The following is an 11474-nucleotide window of genomic DNA, read 5'->3' on the forward strand; positions in this document are numbered from 1 at the left end:
CAACCGTCGTATGCTCGCCTCGGCGTAGGGGAGACCTCGCTGTTGAGCTTCCGGCTTCGTCCTCGTCGTAGAAGCTAGCCGCCCTCGGCCCTTCGTCGGCTATAATCATGTTGTGTAATATAATACACGTGAACATGATGTCGGCGATATTATTCACGTACCACAGCCGAGCCGGGGCCTTCACAATGTTGAATCGAGCTTGAAGGACCCCGAAGGCTCTTTCGACATCTTTCCGCGCTGACTCTTGACGCTGCGCAAAAAGAACCCGTCTCGGGTCGTGCGGGTTGTGGAGCGTCTTCACGAACGTCGACCACCTTGGGTAGATACCATCGGCGAGATAGTAACCCATGCGGTATATATTTCCGTTGATGGTGAAGTCGATCGCCGGTGCTACACCATTCATCACATCATTGAAGAGTGGTGACGAATATAGCACATTCAAGTCGTTGTTGGATCCAGCAACGCCGAAATATGCATGCCAAATCCATAGGCGGTAGTCGGCGACCGCCTCAAGGATAAGCGTTGGGCCGCCGCCTTTGTGACCGCTCAAGTGTTGCCCCCTCCAAGCAGTCGGACAATTCTTCCACCTCCAATGCATGCAGTCAATGCTGCCAAGCATTCCGGGAAAGCCATGGACTGATTCGTGAAGACGAAGCAACCGTTGGCAATCATCAGTGGTGGGTGCTCGAAGGAATTCATCCCCAAAAGCAGAACGAACGCCCTCGCAAAAATTCTTTAAACATAGGATTCCAGTGGACTCACCGATATGCAAATACTCGTCGAACATGTCGGCCGTTTGCCCAGTAGCGAGTTGTCGGATGGCACACGTACACTTCTGCAACGCCGTGATACTTTGCCGGCCGGCTGCATCTACACCTGTTTGAAAGTATTCAACACGTGCGGACAATGTGTTGACAATTCGCATGAACAAGCGCTTTGACATGCGAAAACGGCGCCTGAAGTAATCTGCCGGAAACCGCGGCTGGTCGGCAAAGTAGTCGGCAACGAGCCTTTCGTGGGCTCCCTCCCGGTCACGATGGATGTACCGTCGATTTGATCTGGTTCGTTGAGGAGGAGGAGCAGGGGTATTCGCCGTGACATATGCTTCGTAAGCGGCACGATGTTGTTCGTAGTATTCTTGTTCTTCGCGTTCCGCTTCCGCCATAATATGGGTGAAATCCATTTGAGAATTTGAGTGGGGGATGAATGTGTTGATAGTTTGTATGAGAATTATGAATGAGAGATGAATGAGAGATGATTTGATGTGATAAATGGATGATGAATGTGTGTATTTATAGATGATTTTGGGGAAAAAAAAATAAAAAAAAAACAAAAAAATTCAGAAAAAACGGGAAAAAAAACGGCCATATTTTTGGGATTTGGTAAATATTTTTTTTTTATTTTTTAGCATTATTTATAATTAAATACCGATTTTTAAAAAAAAATAAAAAAAAGTTTAAACACAACGGCTATGCCGTTGACGAATGGGAGCGCGCCACGTGTGCGTCCGCTGGCACGGACGTGCTCGATACATCGAGCAGCGCCGTGCCAGCGGCGCGGCTGCAGCGGCGGCGGTCCTGAGCCTTGCCAACGGCGCGGACGGCGGTGGCGTCTTTCGCCACCGCTGCGGATGCTCTTATGATTGCTGTCAACAGCGTCATATGCCTGCTTAGAGCATCTCCAATGACGGACGTCCGGTCGGACATTCGGTTGGACGTCGCGAAGGGCGACTGGGACGTCCGTCATTGTGGCGTTTAGGGTCGGATACGGACGTCCCGTGAGGACGTCGGGTGTCCTCGGACGTCGGTTCGACTGGCGGGCGGACGTCCGCCATTGTGGCGTCCAGTCGGACGTCCGGTCGGACGTCCCGTTTTTAATTTTTTTTTTTTTAAACTCTATATATACGGCTCGTTGAATTTTATTTCATTCGCACCACTTGTGTTAACAAGTTTCTCTCTCTACATCTCTAATTTCAAGTATATCTAGAATGTCTAGTGAAAGTGATAGCGAGAATGAGTTGGAGGTCGCTGTTGAAGGTGCGATAGAGAGACTGCTACAACAGAGGTCGCAGCGGCGGCAGCAGACGGCGGTACCTCGGCCGATCCATCGTCGAACTAAAGTACCTCGTGACCACATTGCTGCACATATTCGGTTGTATGCGGACTACTTCGCTCCGCAACCGCGTTTTGGGGAAGCCTTATTCCGGCGACGCTTTAGGATGCATCGTCCGCTGTTTCTGCACATCGTGGGTGCTTTAGAGAGAAGATACCTGTATTTTAGGATCAGAGAGGATGCAGCTGGCAAACCCGGACTCACGCCCTTGCAGAAGTGCACTGTCGCAATCAGACAACTGGCGTATGGTGGCGCGGCCGACATGTTTGACGAGTACCTCCACATTGGCGAGTCGACAGCCATCGAGTGTCTGCAGAATTTTTGCACGGGCGTGAGAGCGATATTCGGGGAGCGGTATCTTCGGAGTCCGAGCCCCGAAGACTGCCAGATGCTGATAGATATGCATGGGTCGGTGCACGGGTTCCCTGGGATGTTGGGCAGCATAGATTGTATGCATTGGGAGTGGAAAAACTGCCCCGCCGCCTGGAAGGGGATGTACACTACCGGCTTCAAAGCCAAGCATCCCACGATGATCCTTGAAGCTGTAGCTGACTACCGGCTGTGGATATGGCATGCTTATTTTGGAGTCGCCGGGTCCAACAACGACATCAACATTCTCCAGTCGTCGCCCCTGTTCAACGCTCTGTGCAATGGCGTTGGTCCCGCCATCAGTTTCGTCGCCAACGGCAACCAGCATAATATGTGGTACTATTTGGCGGATGGGATATACCCAAACTGGCCCGTCTTTGTGAAGTCAATCAAGCATCCGCTCGGACAAAAGAAGACATACTTTGCGAGCCGTCAGGAAGCAGCGCGCAAGGACGTGGAGCGGGCATTTGGTGTGCTCCAGAGTCGGTGGGCGGTTGTGAAGGGTCCTGCACGGCAGTGGTATATTCCCAACATCGGCGATATCACGTACGCATGTATCATAATGCACAACATGATTGTCGAAAATGAAGCTGCGGAACTGACTCAGTGGACCAACGAAGATGATACGGGTGCAGGTCCAAGTCACGGCGTGGCCACCGCGAATGTGAATATGGGGGTACCTCATGGAGAGGTCGCGCGGCTGCGTGCATTTGCCGACATGCGGCAAACAGATGCCCATGTTCGACTTCAGCAGGATATCATGGAAGATGTTTGGACTCGGAGGGGTTGACGTGATAATGTATGAAGTTTTTTTTTATTAGTATGTAATTTTTTTTTTCGAATCATGTATGTTTTTTCCGATGAAGTTGTTAATTTTTCCCGTTCGTATTCTCGGTCAAATTTTATTTCCGTAAATGTAAATTGTTTTATTTGTAAATGTATGATTTTTTTTTATTGCGGGATGTCCTAGTGAGAAGGGCGATGGGAAGGGCGGATTGTGCAGGGGATGTCCTAGTGACGTGGCAGTGGGATGGGAAGTCCTAGTGACGTGGCAAGAGGTGTTTTTGGGATGTCCTAGTGGATGTCCTAGTGGGATGTCCGCCCACTGGAGATGCTCTTAGAGCATCCCCCGTGGGCGGATGTCCCGACGAACTTCCCGACGTACTTTCCAAAAACACCTTTTGTCACGTCATAAGGACCTCTCACTGCACTGCCACGTCATAAGGGCATCCCACTGCATAATGGCGGACATCCCGAAGGACATCCCGACGGACATCCACAATAATAAAAATTCACTAAATTAAATAATTTACGGAATTAAAATTTCGACACGAATACGGACGGAGAAAGTGCAATGATAATTTCATTAAATAAAAAAAATAAAAAAGTACATTTCAACAAAAAAATACTCAACAAATTACATTGTAAATATCAACTAAATATCAACGACGACCCATTCGCTTCCATAGCTCTTCAATTATATCGTTCTGGAGTCGAATATGGGCTTGTCGTTGGCGCATGTCGGCAAATGCACGGACTCGATCGACCTCTTCATGGGGTATCCCCATACGTACATTGGCGGTGGCCACGCCGTGGCTTGGACTGGCAGCATCAACATCATCATTGGCCCAATCAGTCAGTGCTGGACCTTCATCTTCGACAATCATGTTGTGCATGATAATACATGCGTATATGATATCAACGATGATGTCAATATACCATAGTCGTGATAGACCCTTCACTGCCGCCCATCGAGCCTGGAGCACTCCAAATGCCCGCTCCACATCCTTGCGCGCTGACTCCTAACAACCCGCAAAATAGATCTTGTATCAAGCGATTTATCTCCCTGTACGTAACGGCCCGCCCCGCAACTCTTCTTTAATTCACCGGCGTACGTCATCAGCATCCCCACCACTACCACCCGCACCACTACCACTAGTCATTTTAGATATACTAAAAGAAACGTAGAGAGAGAGAAAGAAACTCGTTAAAACAAGTGGAGCGAATGAAATGAAGTTCAACGAGCCGTATATATAGAGTTTTTTTTAAAAAAAATTAAAAATCTGGACGTCCGTCGGGAACCCGCAATGGCGGACGTCCCGACGGACGTCGTCGGAAATCCGCGGAATTCCGGTGTCCGCAAGCGACGTCTGCGTCCGCCGGTCGCTCGCCTAATGGCGGACGTCCGGCACGCCGGTCCGACGTCTGCCGGGACGTCCGCTGCTACGGATGCTCTTAAGTCGCACAAGAAAAATGAGCAAATTCCCCAACGGGGTAACTTGTAGAAATAGCACAAGAAGAAACATCAAGTTTTCCCACTTTAGTATTCTGTAATGATAGACAGCTAAGGGATCAAATACTAACTTTTTACAGTAATAACCAATAACTAAATATCAATTTTGTATGTTAAAAATATCAACATAAAATATTAAATTTATCAATCTTTCTTGTGTTGATAAATTATCTATTTGTATTGATATTTAAATTTACATGTTGTATTGATGTAATTATGTTTTTGTGTTGATAATTTTAAAACACAGAATTGAAAGTTATTAGTTATTATCGTAAATTAGTTAGCATACTAACACAACCCACGACAGACATATATATTCTAATAATTTCATTGACAGTACATTAATAATAATAAGGCCATCCACAACGTTGTCACTAAACCGTCCCTTAAATTACTATTCGCGGGCCCCACTGTACTTTTTTACTCCATCTCTTAACTAAGGGACGGAACCTGCAACCCTCCGTCACTTATTCGTCCCTTAAATTACTATTCTTTCAATTTCATATTTTAATTTTTTTTCCAACATATTCAATTAATAAAAAACACACTTCATTAAAAATAAAATAACATTACAACATAAAATTCGAAAAATAATTAAAAATCCTAAAAAATTTTAAAATACGTAATTTAATTTCCTCCGCCAAAGTTTGCCCAAATGTGCTCCATTAGATCATCTTGGAGTTGGGCGTGGGCGGTAGAGTCACGTGTCCTTGCTCGAACAGACAACCGTTCTTGTATAGACAGATGCACTTGTCACGCCCGCCCACCCCAGGGGTGTTACAAACGAGGCGATCGTGACCAATGGACAAACATTAAGAATAGCATTTAAGGATAACAATTCATAAGAAAGGCTCAACTTGCTTAGAAGAATAATATATCTCAGAGTGTACGATACACAGAGTGCACACTCGAAAAAATCAGAGTATCTCAACAATCAACAACTCAAAACAAATATTATCCCAACAATATTTGGCGAAAGAAACAATATTCAGCAGAAGCATTTCGAGAGTAGAATAATGTCATGTATGAAGACACAACATATTCTGAAACTTTCATAGACATCTTCTTCACTTTTATGCTCAACATCGCTCGCTGTCATCACTGCTCAACCTGCACATTTTTAAAAGAAATGCAGGGCTGAGTACTTCGTGTATTCAGTGGACACGTGCCAAAATATATTTTCATAACAACTGATTTTGTCAAGCCACTCTTTGAGTGAACTCGGAGTTTTAGGAAAAGTCCGAGAACACTAAACATTTTTCTTTTCCTTTTTCAAAAGCGATCTTTCGATCTATTTTACTGGAACATATGCCGTATCTGACAAACCCGATTTCACTATCTCTTGTTCATTCATCAATCCATTCATCATTCATCTTTCCTTTCATCATTCATCATATCTTAACATTCAAGTGCCGGGGAAGTGGTTACCTCCCACGGTCACCCATCAATCCATTCCATTCATCATTCATCGTTCCTTTCATCATTCATCATATCTTAACATTCAAGTGCCGGGGAAGTGGTTACCTCCCACGGTCTCCAATCAATCCATTCAATTCATCGTTGCAGTCAGATAGGCATAGTTCCAAAACAAAATATGGCTTGACATAACCTTTTCAACTTTATTTTTCTATAAGACCATTTTTTTTTACATAACTCATCTTTCTTTCATCAAAAGAAGCACATATAACCTTCAAAACTTCAAAACTTCCTCTCTTTTTTTTTCTTCGTAAACGTATTTGGATCAAAACTCATTTCTATCGGTCAAAGCCGAACTCAAGAATCAACGCAGGCTACACTTCATAAGCACTCGTAAAGCAACACATAACATCATATAATAACACCAAGCAAATAGCACTTTTCATAATACTTCACGTTAAATAGCAAGCTCGCACTTAACATCATATAATAAATAGAAAGCACATAAAACAATTCTCATAACCACTTTATAGTAAACTGAAAACCTTCATAAAAACATTTTAGTTCGAAAGCCCACATAAAAATATTTTTCGTAAAAAAAACTGTAACTTTAACAGAAAGCCCACCTCGTTTGCTTAAACCATTCAATATCCATTTAAGGCAACCCTCGTTCCTTGTGCTCACGTACACACAATAATCCTTGCCAATATCACAACATAAGTCAGCCTTCCATAAACTCATTTTTTTCTATGCATGTCCTATCGTTCCTCTCTCATCGTTTCTCTCAATTTACCCAACCCAATGTTCAACACAAGAGGGAAAAACACACCATAACATATTTCAAAGTGCAACACCTAACCACACCAATAAACACACTCCTTGGACATACATGCATCATATAACACCATAAATCTTGAAAATAAGCACTATTTTATTATGGCATAAAACTGGTAGAACTGCGCGACCGTTATGTAAAAATCACTAAAAATCCATCCGACCTCATATGAAGCTAAAATTTGGTCACAACACAGTAGACACATTCAAGTTCACTCAGTTAAAATTTCACACTGAAATCATATCATTTGATCAGTCAAAGCATTAATACAACACTCTGGTTGGAACATAAAGATTCGGGCAGCATTGCGCAGTTCGTTTGAAAAATTCACCATAAATTCATACTATGTCCAATAAGACTGAAATTTTTACACGACTCAGAAGAAACTTCAAATTTTCATATAGTTCAAGAATCACATCAAACGGAGGTCATTTGGTCGGTCAAACAGAATACGAAACTTTCTGGCTGAGAACACAAGTTTCTGGCAGAATTGCGCAGTCAACTTCAAACATTTTTCAAAAATTCATTTTTCGAGAAAAAGGGCTGAAATTTACACGAGACATAGAAAACACCTTGAAATTAACTCAGTAAAATTTCCATACCAAAATTCGATCGTTTGATAGGTCAATTACACATCGGAAACTACTGTTCGAACGTCACAGATTTCAGACTCACAAATTCGAAATTAGAGTTTCTTCCTCAAACATCCAAACATAATTTTCTTCATGCTTATAATACACAATCATGCTTGATAAGACTCTTATAAACATGTTTGCACATAAACTTACATCATTCACCAAGGATTCAAAATAATCTCTACATAAACTAATTCAAAAATCACATAACTATCAAAGTTCTCAAGCAAACTCACTTTCCCACCGATTAACTTTGCGATCTATGATTCCTACACCCACTACATGCATGTAGGAGTCAAGAACATGGTACAAACGAAAAGAATGAGGGAAAGTGAAGCAAATATACCTTCTTTGACAAAAATGGATCGGTAGAGACAAGAAACGATGCGATTCGTCGGAGATTATTGAAAATAAACTTCAATGGTTGCAAGAACAAGAATTGGAAGGAAATTTTGAAGAGGATGAAGAGGGGTCAGAAATCTTGATAGTAGCTCTTTATTGTGAAGTAAAAGAATGAAGTGAATGGAAGGTTATATTTATAGAAAATTTTTTCATAAAAGACAAAAATTCACGTCTTTTCGTTTCGATTTGACGACTAATTAATGCGGCCTTAGGAAAACGTGCCTGATGCGACGGGGTTCTTATCTAACTTTTCGTCTTGATGTGACGCGGTTCTTATCCAACTTTTCGTCTTGATTTGTTGTCGAAAGTGTATTTGATAAGTGGTCTATTCTTTCGTGTAGGTAACATTTTGGGCTCGTAACAATTGGGTTTCAAATTGGGCTAGGAAGAATAATTGTTTGGCCCCAAAAGTGAAATACTTCTCTCGACAAAAGAAACAAGGTAGAAAAAATTTTCAAGTGCACAAACGACGGTCCTTTCAAGAACTCAATAAAAAGGTAGAAAAAGTCGGGGTGTTACAACACTCCACTTCAAGGCAGACTACTTGCGGTTGAGCTTCCGGGGGCTTTAGGGTCGAACCAATTTCCCGCCTCGTGTCCTTCGTCTTGGACAATCATGTTGTACAAGATTATGCACGTATACATGATGTCGACCATGCTCTCCATGAACCACGTACGAGTCGGGGCTTTGATAATGTTGAAGCGCGCTTGGAGAACCCCGAACGCCCGCTCCACATCCTTCCGAGCAGTCTCCTGCTTCTGCGCAAAAAGCGTCTGCTTTGCGTTCACAGGCCTAGTGCACGTCTTCACGAAGGTTGGCCGCTTCGGGTAGATGCCGTCGGCAAGATAGTACCTCATTTTATAGCGCCGGTTGTTAGCGGTGAAGTTGATGGCCGACGCTTTACCATCCAAAACTTCGGCGAAGAGGTCGGATTGGTGGATCACGTTTATGTCGTTGTTCGAGCCGGGGACCCCGAAGTACGCTTGTCAGATCCATAGCCGGTAGTCGGCGACGACCTCGAGTATAACGGTGGGGTGGATGCCTTTGTGGCCTCTCGTGTACGACCCCCTCCACGCCACCGGGCAATTCTTCTATTGCTAGTGCATGCAATCGACGCTGCCAAGCATCCCGGGGAATCCGTGCACTTCTTCGTGAAGGCAGAGCAGGAACTGGCAATCTGTCGTGCTTGGCTTCCGGAGAAATTCCTCGGTGAAGGTTGCCCGGACGCCTTTGCAGAATTGGAGCAAGCACATTCTCCTAGTGCTGTCTCCAATGTGGAGGTATTTGTCGAACACATCTGTCGTTTGTCCAGTCGCAAGCTGACGGATTGCTGCAGTACATTTCTGCAGCGTCGTGTGGCTGGGACAGCCGACGGCGTCGAAACTTTCTTGGAAGAACTCTTCCCGAACCGCCAATGTATTTGCGATGTGGAGAAATAGCGGTCGCCGCATGCGGAAACAGCGACGGAAGTAGGTATCTCCCCACACCGGGTTATCGCAGAAGTAGTCGCGGACTAACCTTGCAGCGGCTTCCTCCCGGTTACGATGGATGTAAGTCTGGGAGGGTCTTTGGGGCGGCGCAACTTCCTCCGCTTCCCGGCGTCGATCTTCTTCAAGTGATTCTTCCATTATTTGACGCATTTGCTCATATGGATCCATGAGATCGATTAAATTTGGGGGAAGAATAAAAGAGACATGATTTGAGATGAAAATTGGAGAGGAAATAGAGATGATTTGGGAAGAATAGATGTGTAGTTGTGTGTGAAATGAGGATGAATTATGAGTATTTATAGAGTAAAAATAAAAAAATAAAAAAATTTGTTTAACTTTTTTTCAAATTTTAAAAAAAATGATTTATTGCGTCAGAGTGACGAATCTTACTCGCGGGCCGGCGAGTGGGCTTTACGCATGGCCTGGGAGCGCGCCACGTCGCGGGAGCGCGTGGCGAGCCGTCCCGTGCCGCGTCTCGGCGTGACAGGCGATCCGGCGAGACGGTGACGGGACGAGACGCTGCAACGCGTCCCGCCACCATTCCGTCACGGAGTAACGAGATTCGGGCCGTAACGCGTTGCGGGTGGCCTAAAATGTGCTTCATTAGGTAGTCTGCCATTTAGACTTCCACTTTATCAGTTCCAGTTTTTCCACTCTTCCTTTTCCTTTTTAACAACTTATTTAAGTCTATTATTTGTATACACTTGACTTGATTATAATTGTTGTTTCACAACTTAAAACTGTGAAATTCTCTATAGTTTGCAATAATCTGTTAATGCTCAAATTGAAGCTGACATAGCCGTTTGAAGTAACTAAAGTTCACACAATCACGTCATCATTTCGAAATCAATTACTTTAAAATATAAGCAAACCTTTATAAACCATAATTAGGCGCTTAATTGCTCATTCAGTTTTAATATTGTAAAAATTATCATCTCTCACTGTTTGCTTATTAATATGATCGAATAAATATTTAGTATTTATTCGCTAAAAACATTTCATGCTCCTTGAAAAATTTAGAATTAAAATGGACAATGTTCTATTTGATGGAATAAATAAATCAGTGTCTTACTAATGCTATTCGGTAAATAAGGCGATATTTAATTTGGAAACAATGTCATAGAATTACTCTTAATTTAAGAGTATTGGCATTAACATGTGATCAAATTAATCTAGAACTAATTATAAATCATTTCAATCCTGATTTTTTATTTGAGAATTATGGGAAATTAACATGAAATTTTAGGTAGTACTTTTGATTTTAAAAGACAGGCTAACAACTTCCAACTGCTCTTGCAGGTTAAATTATTACACAACCTAATCTTTTGCCTTTTTTCTCCATACACTTTACTCGTTATTAATTTTAATTTCCATAACTTTACTTTTTCTTTTTTTTTTATACCAAAAAATAATCCTCATCATGGTTTTGAAGATGTGCTTCTCTTCCACATCAAGATTGCCTCTCATCTTTATCCTATTTTCATTTTTTTACTGACACACACATTAATTTCCTTCTCTCTCACACACACACACACACACACACACACTAATTTATCTTTGCTGTTTACACACTCATTTCTCTCAGTGCTAACTAACCCATAACAATTCTTTTAAGAGAGTCCATCATCATCATTCTCTATAGGATTCACTCTTGCTACACACACCACACGCATTAAAAAAAATTACTCCATTATTATTTCTAAAACAGGATACGGGGGATATTGTTTTCTTGAATAATTATAGAAATGAAAAAAATAGGTACGTGGGAAAATGTAAAGCTACTAAAAATGTGCCACGTAGGCAGAAGTGAGTTGTACTTTTGAGGGTTTTAAGGTTGTACATCAGGTGATGCAGATGTACAGTATAGTTTCCCATGTTAGTTTGTGTTTGGTTTATGTAATTAATACAAGTGTCAGTGCAGT

This window comes from Salvia splendens, chromosome 2, assembly GCF_004379255.2.
Source record: "Salvia splendens isolate huo1 chromosome 2, SspV2, whole genome shotgun sequence".
Lineage (NCBI taxonomy): Eukaryota > Viridiplantae > Streptophyta > Magnoliopsida > Lamiales > Lamiaceae > Salvia > Salvia splendens.